The 17,487-nt window shown below is 41.7% G+C and overlaps 1 protein-coding gene and 1 long non-coding RNA gene across 5 annotated transcripts in view; one reads left to right on the top strand and one right to left on the bottom strand.

Moving 5' to 3' along the window:
- The window catches only part of LOC146434921 (uncharacterized), a 90,951-nt gene extending 83,980 nt beyond the window's left edge, over nucleotides 1–6,971 (bottom strand). For both annotated transcript variants that reach the window (XR_014853309.1, XR_014853310.1), the window contains exons 1-2: nucleotides 6,759–6,971; nucleotides 4,770–4,838 (exon numbers count right to left, since the gene is read on the bottom strand). This is a non-coding gene — a long non-coding RNA (uncharacterized LOC146434921). The remainder of the gene's footprint in view (nucleotides 1–4,769; nucleotides 4,839–6,758) is intronic.
- A 54-nt stretch (nucleotides 6,972–7,025) lies between these two features.
- The window catches only part of SPOPL (speckle type BTB/POZ protein like), a 32,030-nt gene continuing 21,568 nt past the window's right edge, over nucleotides 7,026–17,487 (top strand). For 2 of the 3 annotated variants that reach the window (XR_014853541.1, XM_085067132.1), the window contains exon 1: nucleotides 7,026–7,269. The gene's annotated coding sequence lies outside the window, so the exon portion shown is untranslated. Of the gene's footprint in view, nucleotides 7,270–8,918; nucleotides 9,049–17,487 lie in introns of all 3 variants that reach the window. The other variant, XM_085067133.1, reaches the window with a different exon arrangement.

Consider the following 17,487-nt stretch of genomic DNA (forward strand, 5'->3'; position numbering starts at 1 on the left):
AAAGATTAAGAAAAATATGGGAATTTTAGTGCATTATGCAGAACTGAGCAAAATAGGCAATTTCAAGTGTAACTCATAAATCCATGGGTAAATTATAGTGCAAAAATCAGTAAATATCCAGTTACCTATTTATGCATATTTGGCTGGTGTAAAAAATAGGTAAAATGACAATGCTGTTTTATTTTAGTCATTATTAAAAGTTGTGTACTTAGTGCACTATAAGTGCACAAATACATAACTTTATTAAGTTTCCATGCTAAAAATTTTTGGTTTGCAAAGTATGGCAGAAGAGCTCAGTCCTATAAAATGTCATGTTAGAAGGAATATGTGTTTTTTTACCATGTATACAGACAATTAAGCCAAGTCCTGTCATGAAACTCAGGAGAATTTGGGGAATATTAATAATGAAATATACTCTTGCAAGCAGCGTAATTAAGGATTTTGTTTATCAGCTGGGAAGCAGGAGGTTGTTTCAAGAGGCACCACCACAGAATCTCACAACCAAAAAAGGGTACTGAAGTTCAAAACAACTTGTCTTCCTGTCAGAACTGAACTGAGGTGTGGCTTTTCCTCTGAATGTGCCTTAGCAGTTTGATCTTCATTCAGTGAAGAATCTGTTGATTCTTCTGAGAGTCTGTTCATGGGCTCTCTGAGCCAGCTGAATCATGTTCAGATGTTGGGCATATCTCCATTTATAAATGATGATGTTGGGGGCTTTCAGAAAATTAAGAACTTCATGCTTTCTTCCCTCTATGAAAGTTATGTTTAAAGCCATTTTAAAAGCTACTTGGTATTGAAATGAGGAAAAGACTGTGCTCTTGGCATCATTATCAAATTTATGAGCACAAGCCACAAAGCAAAATTTGCTCTTTATTGTTGCTTTCTGGTATAAAAAGAAGTTTCCACATTCTCTGAAGTCTGAAGAAGGGAAGCCCCTTTGTGTTTCAGTGCTGTTTGGAGAGCAGAAGGAAGCAGAGGAGGAGAAATCTGGCATAACATTTAAAAACACAGGGTTGGATTTTACTTTTTTGGGGGAAAAGGAGAGGAATGCTTATTTGTAAAGAACTTTAAAAGGTTTTCTCATCCTTTAGCAAGATCTGAAAAGAGTCTATTAATTTTACAAAGAAACAAAAAGAAAATCATCTTTCCCTGAGGAAACTATTACAAAAAATGTTAGCACATCCAGTAGTGGCTGTCAGGTTTGTGACTTATTGAGCACATCAAATAATACTCCTGGTTTGCCACCTCACTTGTGACCCTCAGTGATCCCACAATGGCAGTGAAGGGAGAGTAAAGGAGAAAAAACGTGGGACTCAGCACACAGTTACACAGCCATCAAGGTTGTACAGTTCTGGCAAATATGAATAAAGAAAAACTAATTACAGAACCAGAAGGTTTGTTGGGGTGCATGACTGAAAGAAATATGGGGTTTTTTTTGATGAGAAACTGGTGATACCACATTAGAAAATACTGAGGAGGAATTAAACAAAGGTGGTCAGTGATTTGCAGCTCCTCATTCTGCAGAAAAATTACTGTCATGCAGTGCTGCCACCAGTTTTCAGTGGATACATTCTTTGAAGTCTTTACTCTCTATTTTAAGGCATAACAGTGAATCGAGAAAACACAGAAAGGGAAACTGAGGGAAACAACCATGACAACACAAAGCAAATTCTATTTAATAATTCTTTTTTAAAGCTAATAACATATAAGCATCTCTTGAATTAAAATGTGTTGAAAAACTGACTAAAACTATTTGGGAAACATTTGTCTTGTGAAAGTTAGAAAACTCAAATGTTTTCATATTTTGCATGAAAATCTTCTCAGTGTCTATTTATTTGTTTTTAATGGAGGAAGCAAGGGAAGCTCACACCCAGCAGCTGCTGAGCTCAGGCAAAGTTTGGAAGTCCCAAGTTCAAGTCTCTGCTAAAACCAGTGTTTGTTTACACAAAGTATAAACAGAGAAGACTTGGTGGTTACAGTAGCTTGGTGGTTAAGTTTTTATCTGTGGTGAAAGACAGATTAAAACTCACACTGAATCAGGAAAAATAGACTTGACTGTGACTCACTCCCCACTGACAGGCTGTGTGCTGCAGCCACTGGAAGGAACACTTCACTCCTCCAATGTCACCCTCCTCTCTCAGGAAAAACTGCATCTTTGCTAAAACCTTTCTGCTAAACTAGCATATATTTCAGTGAAGAGTGCTGGCTTCAAAACACTGACCTTTTCAAGAGAAAACCCATTCTGTTGAAACATTACTGAATCATTTCAGAGCTGTATCACTATCTTGTAGGAAATTAGATGTTTGTTGTGACTTAACAGTTCTCTTTTTTTTTTTTTTTTTCAGAAAGGAAGTCTAGGAAAACATAAAAAGAATTTAAGGAGGAAAAGTCACTCTAAATTGAGTAATATCTGAATGCCCTGGAACTTTAAATTACAAAAAGCAATTCAAATTCTGAAGCCACTATATTATAAAAAGACTAAAAACTTTCCTGCTGAAATTTTTCACTCTTTTAAAATTGCCCATAAAATTGTGATTCATATCAGCTAGATCTGCCTTTGCATTTACTTAATGCAAAGTCACCCATACATCTTGGCAGTACATTTGCAGTGTTGTCTGCTGGCTCTGTAAAAGTAAATAGGGTTGAATGAAATAAGATGTTACGGATTTATCATGATTCCTCCAGAAAGTGCTCACATTTGGACAGCAGACAGGAAAAGAAAGCAGAAAGCATGTGATATTAGCCCTCTATTTGGTTGTTTTCCATTGATTTTTCTAGAATATGTTAATAAAATAATTACACTGATTAATAAAATAGATTAAATTAATATTCCTGTCTTTAATTTCTTCCAAAAATGTTATTTTACTGAAATAATCCTGTTGTGGGTCTTGAAAACTTATTGCAGCAATCTGCTTACATGCATGTGTATAAATGGCTCCTTTCACCAGAAATATCTCAAAGACTTTCATGATGAATCTCTAATTAGGATATATAATTTCACCATTGAAATGTGACTGCTTATTGGGTGGAGAATGACTTCCACTCATGACTGCACTTTACAAATCATTTCAATTCATGTTTACATATGCAAGTACTTCCCTTAAATCTGTGAGAGTAATACTAAAAACTATCTATTTACAGGCCCTGAGAGTCAACATGGTCATGTGCAGCAGCTGAATTCAGCTCACCTCGTATCACAAAACAAGGCTGAAGAAATCTCATCAATAACCTAGAATAAATTATTTCATATAGAAGCACAGGAAATATGATGTTTAATATTACAGCAGACAGAATTTGTATTTTGAGGGGTTTATCTATGGTGAAAGTCCCAACAGCCTGAAACTTGATCACACTGTATTGCCTGCCCAGACTGGAGCACTTAAAATCTCCAAATATTAATCCTTTTGTAACTGTTTGTTAGTATGTTTCCCTTTCCAGGAATATTCTTAAAAATAATTATTCTGTAAAGAAACCTCTAAGAACTGTTAGGTAAGGTGCTTGAAGAAGTCTCTCAAGAACGGATCCAGACTGACTGTAGTCCAGAAATACCATCAGCAGGAGTAGGTGATCACTGTATGTCCCTGTCAACTGAAATGTCTGTTCTATTCTATTGTGTTCTATTCTATTCTATTCTATTCTACTATATTTCTATTCTATTCCATTCCATTCCATTCCATATATGAGGACTTCATACTGAAGGACTCATAACGCAGTGCAGTGGAAGCTTTGCTGTATCCCAGTGGAACCTGGGAAGAAAGAACTTCTACAACAGTGGATTTCTTCTCTTGATTTTAATTTCTGACAGCTGCTACTACTTCCAGGCTCATGGTCCCTGCTGCAATCATGACATGTTCATAGGTTTTCCACATGAAACAACCCTTCCCACACATGTGTGCAATGAGAGCTTTTTCATAATTAGAAGTGATGGGCAGTCTAAATAGAGGAGTCAGTATTGCTGGCTGTATGTACAATTAAAAACAACTACAACAGCCATTGTGCTTTCTTCAAGTTTCTTTAGAAATAGTTTCCAAGGCTGTTATTTGGAAACTAAATACATTTAGTATTAGGTTTTATTTAGGACAATAAACTAACATGGCATCTTTCTGTGAAAAACCTTGAAAAGTATAAATACCACCAATGTCCTGCCAGAAAATGGTGTATATTGTAAGAGTATATTCCTGTGAGTCCTCCTGCCTGGTCTGAGGAAGCATGACCAGGGTATTCCCTCTGGACCCAGGAAAGTTTTGTCCTCCCTCTGGTCTCTGCCAAAATCTTTTTTCTGGAAGTGTGCTTAACCATTTCACCCTGACTTGTTTTTCTCTACCATTTTCTGTCCTAAATAGATTATAAACTCTGTGTTTTGTAAAACATCTGGCATGAAGGATCACTTGTCTCAATTAACCCACTAAATGCTGCCAAAATGCAAACCACACCAAGGCGCCCTGATGTGACAGTTTCACCTTAATGGTACACAAGAGGCCAACACCACCTGGGGCACTTTAATTTAGCACTGAGAGGGTGCAAAAATGGGAATCTGAGGGGGAATAGCAGGGAATTTGCCTGACCAGTGGGTGAAAAGCACAGGAAAATAAGTTAAACTTCTGCTAAAACCAACTGGAGACTCCAGATCTGGAAGGTGGTAGCTGCTTTGCTTGGTCACCACTTACACACCCTGCTGTGGCATGTGCCCACACCCCCCACAATACTGTATATCTGGGGGTGAGCAAAAGAACTTTTCAGCCCAAGGGATGCATGAGCTGTAATCTCACCTCTTGACTGCTGGCAAATATGCATGTTTTCCACAACTTCTGATAATGATCCATCTCTGCAGACTTTCTCTAGAGTGGGATTTAAGAGAGATGATGGTTACTAGATACAAGGATTCACTCGACACACTGTTTTTCTAAGTTACTCTATTTAAATCCTAAGATTCCCATTGCAGACTCTCCCCTTACAACTAGGAATGCACCCCTGATTTCCAGTAAGAGTGACTGAATTGTGCCCTGTGGAAGAATGGACATCTTTCACTTCCCAGTTGCACCAGTGTCTCCAATCATGGAACTATTCAGCTCACGACACCAAACGTCCTGATACTCTGTGTTCTATTTGTGTTTCACACAAATGACAAATGTTTACTGTGTTTTCTTCTAAGCAATTTGCCACATAAAAGCAGCCTGGTCCACCTGCAAGATCTTGCTCAGTGTATGGAGTACACACTGGCTGTGGATGTAAAGCTATCTCCTGCAAGGGCTGGTATGAAAAAGACTCCAAATAAACAAAAAACGCTGAGACATCTGAAAATACAGTGCAATGCTGAACTGGTTCCTGAAATAGTTCTGAGAGAACTAGTACTACCACAGGCAGCATGGCCCTGTCAGTGCAGTTTTTCTCTGCAGGATGAATTATCCAGGGCTCTGAGCCTCACTAATGCAGTTGTATCGATTTTGAGACCTTGCTAGGCTGGGTATCCTTACACAGCACAATGCTGTGTGTGTGTATTCTTAGTGCTCATTCTCAAGAGAAGCAATTAAGGTGTCACTGGGTCTTAATTGTCTCCACAGAGGATGTTTTCTTTAATGCCGTTTGTTTGAAAAACAAAGCAAAACATATTGCTTAAGTTTTATTTTCAGCCCTCCACAGGGAATTTTGAAGTACTGTGTATGTAACTTCCAAATTATCACACCGTTTATTTTTAGAAGCAACTACTTCAATGATGTAAAGAAATTCACCTGGGTCTAAGGGAAACAGATCTGACCCACAGCTCCCAGAACTGCTGGGTGGTGAACATGTGGAGGGAGCAGAAAAGCCCTGGTCAGGGGCTGTGGACTGAAGGGCTCAAAGCCCGTGTCTGTGTCAGCAAGGAGATTTGTGGGCACGGTGAGAAGCTGAGAGCCCAACACCTGAGAGAAGGGTGAGAAGCCTGAGAGAAGGTTCTCTCAGCAAGGTGAGAAGCTGAGAGCCCAACACCAGCCCTGTACATGGGGAAGCAGCCACTGAGGACTGGGTTCTGCTCCAGACCCAATAGTGGGAAGCAGATGGAGCTCATGAGCGTCAACTCCAGGTCAACTTCATCTGAAAACCTAAATATTAATTAAAAAAAAATAAAATAGGAAGTCCTTAGGGAAGCCCTGCCAATCCATCAGAGCAGAGATCCAGAGAAGGGCAGTGAGGATGACTGGGGGATTGGAACCTTGAGCAGCCTGTTAAGCCTTGAGAAGAGATGGCTGAGAGGGGACCTTGTCAATGTGGATGAATTCTAAAGGGAGGGCGCCAAGATGAAGCCAAGGTCTTCTTGGTGGTGCCAAGCAATAGAACCATAGAATGGTTTGGGTAGGAAAGGACACTAAAGATCATCTCATTCCATTCCCTGCCATGGCAAGGACACCTTCCACTATCCCAGGGTGCTCCAAGCCCTGCCCAGCCTGGCCTTGGACACCTCAGGGATGGCACACCCACAGTTTCTCTGGGCACCCTGGGCCAACCTCACCACCCTCACAGTATTTTTTTTTCCTAATATCTGATCTAAACCTACTCTTTCCATCCGAACCCATTCCCCTTGCCCTGTGACTACGCTCTCTTGTAAACAGTCTTGCCTCATCTTTCCAGTAAGTTCCCTTCTGGGGCTGCAAGGCCGCAATTGGGTCACCCCAGAGCTTCTCTTCCCCAGGCTGCACAATCCCTTTTTCTCAGCCCCTCAGGAGAGCTGCTCCATCCTTCCGCACGGGCAAGAGGACACGGCAAGGCACAGCAAGTTCCACCTGAGCACGAGCAAGAACTTCTTTCTGGAACAGACTACCCGGAGCGGCTGCGGAGTCTCCCTCAGCGGAGACACTCCAGAGCCATCCGGCCGCCATCCTGAGCCTCGTGCCCTGGGGTGGCCCTGCGTGCGCTGAGGGACCGCTGAGGTGCCTCGGTCCCTCAGAGCCAGCAGCTCTCGCCCGGCATCTCTCGCTCACCCCGTGCCCGGGCAGCCCGCCCGCCCCGCCCCGCGCGTTCCCGGATGGAAGCGGCGCGTCCCGCGGCCGCGTGACCGCCGGCTCCCGGAAGTGCGGCGGGAGCGGGAGCGGCGCGGGGCCGTGCGGAGCCGGGAGGTGCCGAGCGCGGGGCGGGCACGGCCGGCAGCAGCGGGACTCGGCGCGGGCAGCGATGCGGCTCCGCCGCCGCCCGGGCTCGCCGCCTTCGCCTCCCGCCGGGCGCCGGTGACCGTCACAGCGTCCCCGCCCCGGCGGAATGAGCCCCGCCGCGCCGCCCCGCCAGCGCCGCGATCCGGTACGTGCCGGGCTGGGGGAGCGGGGTCCGGGGAAAAGCCTTTGTTGCTCCCCGGGCCCGGGGCAGCGCCGGGAGGTGCCGCGGGAGGGCCGGGCCGGGGCGGGCGGTGCGGGCTGTGCGCCGTGCGAGGCTCCGGCGAGCCGGGAAAGCGGCGATCCCCGCCGGGCTGCTGCAGGCCCCGGCGGAGCGCTGCCCGCCGCTCGGCCCCGGAGCCCCGCCAGCAGCGCGGCGTTCCCCGCCGTGCCCTCCGCACCCCCCGGGCGGTGTGTTTGGGGAAGTTCACGGCTTGTGAGAAAGCAAAATAGGGGGGCGTGTGTGGAGTGGGTGGGTTGGCCGGGAGGCTGTTTGCCGTGCTCGGGCTGCGGCAAAGTTTGGGGATGGTGTGGCGGAGAGCTGCCCTGGATCCGCCGGCTGCGCGCTCCATCTTAGCCGCGCTCAGGAAGTGGAGTTGACTCAGGCTGGGTTTCACCTGATGATGTCGTCTGCTGAAATTCCCGGGAGTCCGGGGGAATTTGCATCACACTGAGGCTGTTCGGGGGCAGAAGTAGGTGAGAAAGACCGTAAAGAATGGAAAACAGCAAAACAAAGGGAGCGGCGTGAGCGGTGTCGATGAGCTCTCGGTGTTTTTTGAACTGCAGGATACTGAAATCAGCAATCTGTTTTAAAACGGGGCTTTGCTTTGTGAATGTATTCTTAAGTTCTTTTCTTAAACGGTGTTTTGGGTTATTAAAATAGGATTTGAACAAAAAGGATTGTTTCGAGCCTCCTGCCAGGAAGAACAATCTGTGACAGAGTCAAGCTGGGTCCTTCCTTATTCTTATCAGCTCTGCAGAAAGCATTATTTTGATAGCTATCCCATATGGTTACAGGAATTTTTACCACATTGGTTCTGAGCTAAATCATTTGTATGACTGCCAAAGCATTTTGTTTTAACCATAAGAAAAAAAAGGTTAAAAAAAACCCCAACAAACTTGCCTTTTTCTGTTTTTACTAAAAGCTTTATTATTTCTGGAAATAAATATCCCTTTTTAGAGGGGCACTTAGCAGTTACTGTCACTTCTGAAAGTATTTTACCTGGTTTCTCTCTCTGGGCCTTCTGGGACGTGTGGCCAGGACAACCATAAATGTTTGTGAAGGATTTCCAGTGTGTCTCTATTGCATGGTATTTCCCCCTCACTCTGTAAGGGGATATTTACACAGGAAAGGGAAAATAATTTTTAAACAATATGCCTTTTGTATATAAAGCTGCAAACTTGTCAGCCTTTGGTACATCAGCAGAAGTTGCTTTTAACTCTCTCCTGCAAATCTGAGATTTTAGATATCCAGAAATATCCTTGGTGTTATATTCCCTTGAAACAGCTTTCTGCCAAACTTTTAACTTCGGTACTTTGCAGTCTGCTTTTAAACTGTCAGCGAAAATAAAGAATTACATTCTGTACTTGCATAGGCGGCGCAAGCTACTTGTTGCTATTAAAAACTAGTATATGCTATAGACAAATATAAAATGAATTTGAAAAGCCACCAAGTAGTTTTTTCTGGCCCTAGTCACTGATTTCAACTGTCAGTGCATGCTGTTTACAGTTTTGCATGTTCAATTGAAATCATATATTTTAAAATTATTCTTTTTTCCTCTTTTTTTTTTTCTGTAGGTTGTGTTTCTCTGTTAATTTATGTGCCTTTGAAAGCACCTAAACATAAATATACTGGAGAGAGAATGAAACCAGTTGTCATTATCAACATAAGTTAGAGTGGAGAAGAAATAGCTGAGGACAGCAATAGGTAAACAGTTGACTTGCACATAGATCTGATTAACTTGTCCATTCATTCATTCATTCATTCTTCCCAGGTTTTCTGTCTGCATTTGGTTTTTTTCCCCAGCCTTTCATATACAATCTCTTCACATCTGTTCACTTTTTTCCTCTTTGCATCTCATGCCCTTCTAGAAGTGGTGGTAATTAGAAATTTGTCCTGGTGAATGTTTCCAGGCTCTGTGGTATGCCCAGGCTTGGGCTTCTGTGTGTCTTTCCTTATAAAAAAACTACCTCAGCCTGCTTTTTTCTTTTTTGTTATATTTGCCTGTTGATGACAAGTGGATATTTTTGGTGGTTTTTTTCTCACAGTTTTTGTGACAGGTTCATATGCTCCTTATGGGCATTTCTGTCTCCTTGTCAAAAGCAGTCTGCTTCCTGTGTGATTAGCAAAACCTGGTGGAGACTAAGGAAGTCTAAGTGAGATTGTTACTCTTCCCAGAAGCAGCAGCCTGATGCTTGTAGTCATAAAATCCTGGAATCTTCAAAATACTGTGCTTCTGATCAAAGCATGAAGACTGCATTTTGTTGTGCTTGACCTGGGCCCTGCATTTTTAGGATGACACAGAAGGCACTTGCCTCAGTGCTTGTCTGATGCCAGTGCTCTCCGAGAGGCTCTTGTGCTTTACCTCTTGGCACTGGCACAGGTTGCCCAGAGAAGCTGCCCCATCCCTGGAAGTGTCCAGGGCCAGGCTGGATGGTGCTTGGAGCAGCCTGGGGTAGAGGAATGTATCCATGCCCATGGCGGGGGAGTTGGAGTGAGATGGTTTTCAAGTTTCCTTCCAACCCAAACAGTTCCATTATTCCAGGATTCCCTGTCCCCTCTACAAAATAAGTGCATGTTCACAAGAGACCTTCCTTTCTTTAATTTCCTGAGAAACTTTTCAGTTTATGTTCTTAAAACGTTCTGTTGTTTCTTGTCCCACTCATATCAAAAGGCTTCCTAGTGGAATTGTCCCTTCAAATGGGAGTAGGAAATCTCTCATTCAGGTTGTGCTCGGTACTTAAAGGAGATATGTTGGAACTCTGTGTGAGGTGGAGGCATTTTAGTGGTGGTAATTTAGATGTAACAGTTCTTAACTGAGAGAAGATGGTCGCTTGCTTCAGTTCAGTGAGTTTCCCAAGTAGTGTGTATAACTGTGTTACAGGCTGTGTGTTTTGCATAAATGTGGGATTTTGGTAATGTTTTAGCTATTCAACCTGTGTGGTGGAATTTTGGCAGGAGTGTGTGTTCAGTATTGGAAAGAGCTTAACCTGAACAACCTCAACTATAACTCTGTTGGTTCCATTTTATCCAAGTTTAATAGTTTTCCAATGCGTTTTTTGGTGGCCTGGTTTAAAATTATTCTTTATCAGCTACAAGGTTTTTTATGTTTTGTACAAGAAATCACTTTGCAACCATGCATGTATCTGTCAACGTTGTTGTGATGAGTGTTTGCATATAGCATTTGGGAAATGTAGTGGAAAGTGAGATACTCTTTCAGCTGATTCAGAAAGTCATTGGCATGGAATAATCCAGAGAGCTCACATGTCCAAATTCCCTGAATTAGATTACTTATCCTTTATACTGCCTTGCATCTCCCAGAAGCCATTTATCACTTGATTTTTTGGTGAAAAATATTACACATGCTACTTTTAATTGTAGCAGTCTGCATCAGCTCATCCACCGTGACATTCGTGTGACATTTGCTCCTTGCGCTCTATTGTGACTTGAATTCTTAAATAGTTCAAAGGTGAAGTATCATTTGATGTGTAATTTACCTGGCTGCTTTATAGAAAGAAAAAGCAATTGTGTGCCAGGGAGAAGGCAGCAGAGTAGCTCTTGGCGTAGGCAGTGCTGCTGCTGGTGGAGTAAATGTCTCCGGCAGTTGGGAAACTTCCAAAGTTCATGGGGTGGGAACCTCTTATTGTTGTGCAGTAGAAAGGATCACTGGGTGAAACTCGGGAGCCAAGCTTTCTCTTGGCCTCCTTCCTGGTTGTTCCTTTAATGTCTGTCCCCTCCCAAGAGCTCACTTACCAGTTGGTCAAGTCTTTTGCAAAATCGATTCATGAGTAGGGCCACGAATGGAGATGAAGGAAATGGGGGGAGGCGATGACTTGCACTAGATTTCTTTCAAATGATTTGTTTTCTTGTGTACTGAATGTTCAGCAAATTAATTAGACTTGGGTGTCTCTAAAAGGGTTTGCATCAGCAGTTGTTTCCTGAAAACTGAAATTAGGTGTAGGTGCAGAACTCCTCTGGCCTGAGGAATAGCTGGTATAACTTTCTCCTCCGGTGTCCTACTTTCTAGCTCTCTGTTCCATGTTGACTTTTTCTTTGGAAAACTTCACAAAAGTTTTCATTTTCCTGGCTTTCTTTATTCCTATTCGGTTTCTAATTGATGAATCTGTTTTCTCCATTAGCATGGCCTGTAGCCTGTGAAGGACAGATGATTTCCATACACAGAGTTTAAGTTAAAAATCACTGAGTTGAGTTAAAATAAAATCTAAACACTAGTAATTTGTTGTTTCAAGTGTTTAATATATTAATCTAATTATTCAGATTAGCTATTAATTTCTTTAAATTCTTTAGGGGAGACACATGTTTACTGTCTTCAGCACTGAACACAACAGGGCTCTGAATTACTTAGTCTGTAGACATTATCTCAGCAACAAAACCAGCACTCTTTGGTGGCAGTTTTTCTTAAATTTTAAAACATATATGGATTCCTTGTTAACTGAGATTAATTTCAGAGTTAGTTGTTTGCAATCGAAACTCTAGAAGATAAAACCAGAACTGTTTTGTAATGAGTTTAGATAACAAGTGCTTAAAACCGTTTGCTTCAGCTTCAGGGATGGAGAAATATATATTGAAAATATTAAATTTTAGCTCCTTTTTGTAAGCCTCAGATACACCAATGGGCACACTAATATTTACATGTCAAGTTGAACAAGTGTTCTTGTAACGGGACAAAATATAGTCATTTTAACTAATGCATCTGTGCTGTGTGCAAAGTTAATTGCAGCAATTCTTTGTGTAAATCTGGATTCATACCTATTTTTAGGGGTTTTTTTCGTGCATTTGGAAAGTTATGCATAGAGTCTGTATGAACTTTTATTTAAAGTCCTATTATTTCAGTTCTGAAAATGTTATTCTGGAGATGAAGTTGTCCAAAGTCTGGCTGATGTGTGTGATTGCAGGCTAATGTAATGCATTGCTGTACTGGCTGTCCAAGTGGGTGTGATCTCACTCCTGGGTCTGGCACTGCACTTGGCATATGGTGGTTTCAGAGGAATAAAATGTATGAAAATTATTTTCAGTGGGTTTTTCTGATCTCTGCAGAATATGTCAAGGTAGATTTTTTTTGTTTATTTATGTGCATATAGTGAGCAAATTTAAACTGAAAATGGCAGCAGAATAATATTTCTGTTGCAGTGGGTCATATTGCTTATAAGAAACTGAAACTTCTTATACTGAAGAAGTTTGCATAAATACATTTTTTGCGAATTTTGCAAAATCCTCTAGGCAGGTGGTTGATCTAGGGGAAAAAACATGGTAAATAAATCCGAAAGTTTTGAATTAATGCTGTTGCATCTCATGAGAGGCTTGTGACTAGGGGAGTTCCTGTCTTGCTTATGGTAAAAAAAGCCCCTTTTTTAGTAACATTCCCCTGAAATGTGGGTTTTGCCTTTAAAAAATAAAAAAAGAGGGAGGGAAGAGCGAAGGAAAGCATGATACAAGTAGAAGTGAAAGAAAGCTTCCATAGGGAGTAACCTGTTCAAAAGTTGTGTGTGGTAAACTTTTTATCCAGAGTTAGTTGCTATGATTAGTTATATTAATAAGATTATCAAGCAAAATCTACATTTATTCTGTAGTCTGTGGTTTTGAATATTGTTTTACAGGGCAGGCATCATTTTTAATGATTTAAATAGCAGTTGTGTTTGGAAATGTGCCATCCCCTCCAACAAGTGTGAGATTCTGCTCACTGAGTGCTGAGGGGAAAGATATATGGCAGTAACATCATCAAGTGTTAGTCTGGGTTAGTAATAAATTACAGTGTCTGAGCCTTCAGAGGTTTCCAGAGTCACTTGTAAAGCGAGGCTCGTCACTTAGTGTTAGCTGACTTCTTGATTTCCAGATAGTAAATTGCATTTTTTCCTTCTGTTTGTTTTTCTGCTTTGGGAGAGCACTTTTGTGTGGTGACACTGCAGGCACTGCTGCTCGGTGTGTGACGAGGTGGCCTCGGGATGATTCACAGCAGGGTTGTGGATGGATGAATGGATGGATGGAGGCAGAAAGCAGCAGGTTCACATCTGCTTCTGGTCTGCCTTGTTTGGCAGCACCCGAGATGAAACCAAATCTATTTACCCCACAGCCAGGCCACCCCGACAGGCCTGTGCCAGCCTTTTTGCCTTACTACTTACTTGGGAAATTTTCTTGTCTTGAGCAACTGGGACTGTGCTGTAAGTGGGGAAACTTAGAGGAAACTGCCCAAGTTAGAATTGCTTTGGTGGTGGAAAAAGGGATCTTAACAGATTATATGGGGTTATTAAATCCAAAGGTATAAGCAAAACAGTACCTGGGTGGTTTTTAAACCATAAAATGGTAGAAGTTTTTTACTTGCCTTTGAAATTCAGAAGCCAGTTTCTGTTGGATTAGTTTGGGAGCTGGACTCAATCATCCTTCCAACTCCAAATATTCTGTGAACTTGAAGGATTTTCTGTCTTTATCTCTGTGGGTCTAAGCCAGGTGAGCTGCAGTCCAGTACTGAGATGTCAAGTTTTGCTCGCATTGATGGCTTTTGGAGATTCCTGCTTCACATTCACCAAAGCAAGTGTGTGTGCAGCTCTACCTCTTGACCTGCTTGTCTTTCCTGGGATGTGTCTAATCAGCTGTTGTGGATTAGTTCAATTTCAAGACTGTTGGGGCAAATTAGCATCAAATGCACTTTGGTCCTCTGGCAGAATTGAGTTTTGGGCTTTTTTTCCCTCTGTTTCCTTCCTTAAAAGTATCACCTATTTTTTGCTCAAAGTCTGATACTCAGGCATAGAACAGGCCTGAAATGAACTGTGACTCTCACAATTTCCAAGATGCAGCTGTGTGCACAAATGTGACCCCTGGTTTGGCATGAGAGGGCAACAAATGAATGATCAACCCCCCTCCTGACAACATCTGTGAGTATGAGCTTTTGCCTGCTGAAAGCACTTGTAGCAATTCCATGTGAGCTTTGCAGGTGATGCCAGTCTGCAGAGGTTAATGAGGAGAACATTCTGCTGCTCTGTACAGCTTTTTGCAGCAAATGAAAGCACCTGTCCCCAGAGAGTGTAGGCCAGTGCTTTTCACAAATCTTACACATTTTAAAAGAAAACCAAAACAACCCAAACCACCCCAGACTAGCTGTCGATCTGCTAGAGAAAGATATTTTTTTGTTGCAATTGAAATCAGTTTTCTGTTAGCTAATACAAACTTCTGCTTCAAGTGGAAAGAAGAAAGTTAAGATTAGCATTTTCACTTTAGTGAATTCTTGATTGCGTGTAACTGAAGTATTTAGGGAGAAAATATCTTCATTTACTATACTTTCACATGCCAGTGATTTGTTGGAGTAAGAGTAATGGAGTGAAACTGAGAAGGGGAAAAGATCACTTTGGCTGTATGCCAGGAAATAAACCCCAACAGCAATAGATTATTTGAACAGAATAGTTTCCCAAGAGGAATCGTGGTGGAAATACCCATCTTTGGGGTCCCATAAAACTAGACTGGGCAATGAAAATGAAAAAATGCTGTAAGAAATAATCTTGCATTTCTTCTCCAGGGAGCTGCATAGATGACTGCTGTAGGGAATGGTCTGGGATATCTAATACAGAGCACAGTGGGTTTCCAATATTACAGAATAAAAATGCAAGGCTAATGCTGGGGGATTTTTATCAGTAAGCTTGGCTGATGTAAACTAGACAGTTATAGTTCCAGCTCTGGTGAGCACTTGGGTTTTCTCTCAGCTGAGGTAATATTCAACTTTATTTTTCAAAGGCTTGGGATAGGAAAGAAAATTTAGAGAAAAGCCTGAAAATCGTATGTACTCAACTTTACAATTTTTACAACTAATAGTGTTATCTTACTAATTTTGAGCTGCTGACCTCAGTGTTGTCAGTTAAAGGTACACCACCATCCTCCTGAAAAGTTGGGCATTTCCAGTGTGCTGGGTTTTGCCTTGCTGGGGCTTTTCTGCTGGAATCACCATGAAGATGTGTTTTTAAATTCTGGAGTCTCAGTTGCAACTATTTTGGGATGTCGGTGACCCCAGCTGCCTGCCTTCTCCCTGCTGGAGTTTACTGTCCCCGGGCAGGGCTGACAGGGTGTATGTGTAGTTTCTCAGCTGTCACAGTCCAGTCCATGGTAGTATTTTTTTCTCACTGGAAAAGTGTGGAGAGAGTGATGAATTGGCTCGTGGTGTGGCTGCTGGTTGTGTCTCCTGGCAGGGCAAAGGCTCCCAGCAGAGCTGTGGGATGGCAAGGGTGAGATGTTAACCATGAGGCACACAGGAGCAGCCAGAGCTGATTTAAGCTCCAAAGCCTGGGTTTGTGTAAACTTGGTTGCTATTGTGTGGTTCCAGAGCAAACATATATTTAAATAAGCATTTTTAAATACCATGTTCTGAAAAAGCCTCAAACCCTTTTAAATGTTACAGGCTTCCTCTTCACTAAGTGTCTCAGGGTTTTTTCCTGTGTGTAGTCCAACTGCTGTTTCTCTTTTCTTGCTCTGAAAAGGAGAAATTTTTCATATTAGAAGTACTACAGATAATGTAAAGTGTAGTACATCCTTAAGCTATAGGTTTTCTGACTTAGGGGATATATATAGATATAATTGCAATTGTTTGAGTATGAGTAATTCTGTTCACTGAAATGATGCAGTGATAGATGGGGATTAAAAGCAATAAATGCTAAATGCTGTATTTAAATTTTCTTAGGTATATCTTGAGTCTGTTTTCAGAGAAGATAATAACTGAACAAATTGGAAAACTGCCTGAACTTAATAGACCTTTCAGACGTCTGTTACTGTGTTGTGGATCATCCAGCAGGAAACTTAGTTTAATAGTTAGCTGTTTCGGAAATACAACAGCAATTCTTTCAAAAAGATCAATTGTGAAGAGATGCAAATCCTCCTAATTAAAAATACTATTTTTTGCAAAGTTTATCTTTTTTCTACTTCCTAGTGGAAATCTAGGAATATATGTAAGCATAGTTGGCTTATAAGACAGACTCTTAAAGAGAAAAAAAAAGTTGGAAGCCACAGGCATTTCCTATCACGAGGTAAGGGTGACCCAGGTGGAAGGTGGCTGTTACACAAATCCTTCTGTTATCAATGAGAAAGAGACTTGGCTCTCTTATCTCTTAAATAGTTTGGCCTTTTTAAGCTGGTGCTGCCTAGAACTGTGTGATCCAGCTGGAATGTTGCCTCAGGTGGGTCTGCAGAAATAACTTTGTCTTGGGACTTAAAATGTTGCCCACTTGAGACATAACTTTTGATTGGGTTTGTTTGCTTCCTTCATTTTTATCTTCATGAATGTGTTCTCACTTGCCCAAGAAGTGATAAGATGGTGAACCTTAAAGCAATTCAGTGTTTTTCCCAAGATTTTGCCTTCTTGGTAATTTGAAAAAACTGATTCTGTGATACTGATAGTTTTATATATAACACTTACATATTAATTATATAATACGATGTAGTACTTTATTCGCTGGTGGTCATTTAATGAGCGGAAATTAAAAAAGTTTCTCTGTAACTAGACCATGTTTATTTGGAATGGGTTTTTGGGAGCTGATTTTACTGAATGAGAGATTTACTTCGGGTTTGGTTTTTTTGTGTTTTTTACCCAAAACCTAAAAATTTCACAAACTATAATTGGCTTCTATATTATATATTTACTAGGAATAAAAAGTTGGAGGAATAGATAGTTATTTGCCAATTCAACTTCAGAAGGTGATCTTTATTTCATCCAGTGATGAAATACCAATATTTCCAGAAAGGGGACAAAAAGTTAATTCATAACAGCTTTGCATTTTGTGCAATGTTCAGCCCTGCTCAGAAAAAGACTGTTTCTATCCAAATGGAATATGCAGTACATGCACATGGAATTTGTTGGTGTGACCCAGGAGGGAAACACTTTGATCCTGGCAAGAAGAGGCTCAGCAGGAGCTGATCACCCAGTTCACAGTGTGCTTCTCAGTCTTGAGGAAGGAGGTCACTGAATTGCTTGGAGAGCTATCTGTGGGTTGGGTTGTGGCAGGCTGGCTTTGCCTTTCAGGGTGTGTTGGGTACCCTGCAGAAGACAGTTTGTTCAGCCATTCCTACCAGCAGTTTGCTGGCTGCAATCCCTCACGAAATAGCAAGATAAACCATTGCTGTGGTCAGTGGTTAATGTGCAACACCTCGTGT

The sequence above is a fragment of the Lichenostomus cassidix genome, chromosome 7, assembly GCF_008360975.1.
Source record: "Lichenostomus cassidix isolate B80296 chromosome 7, HeHo_3.0, whole genome shotgun sequence".
Classification (NCBI taxonomy): Eukaryota; Metazoa; Chordata; class Aves; order Passeriformes; family Meliphagidae; genus Lichenostomus; species Lichenostomus cassidix.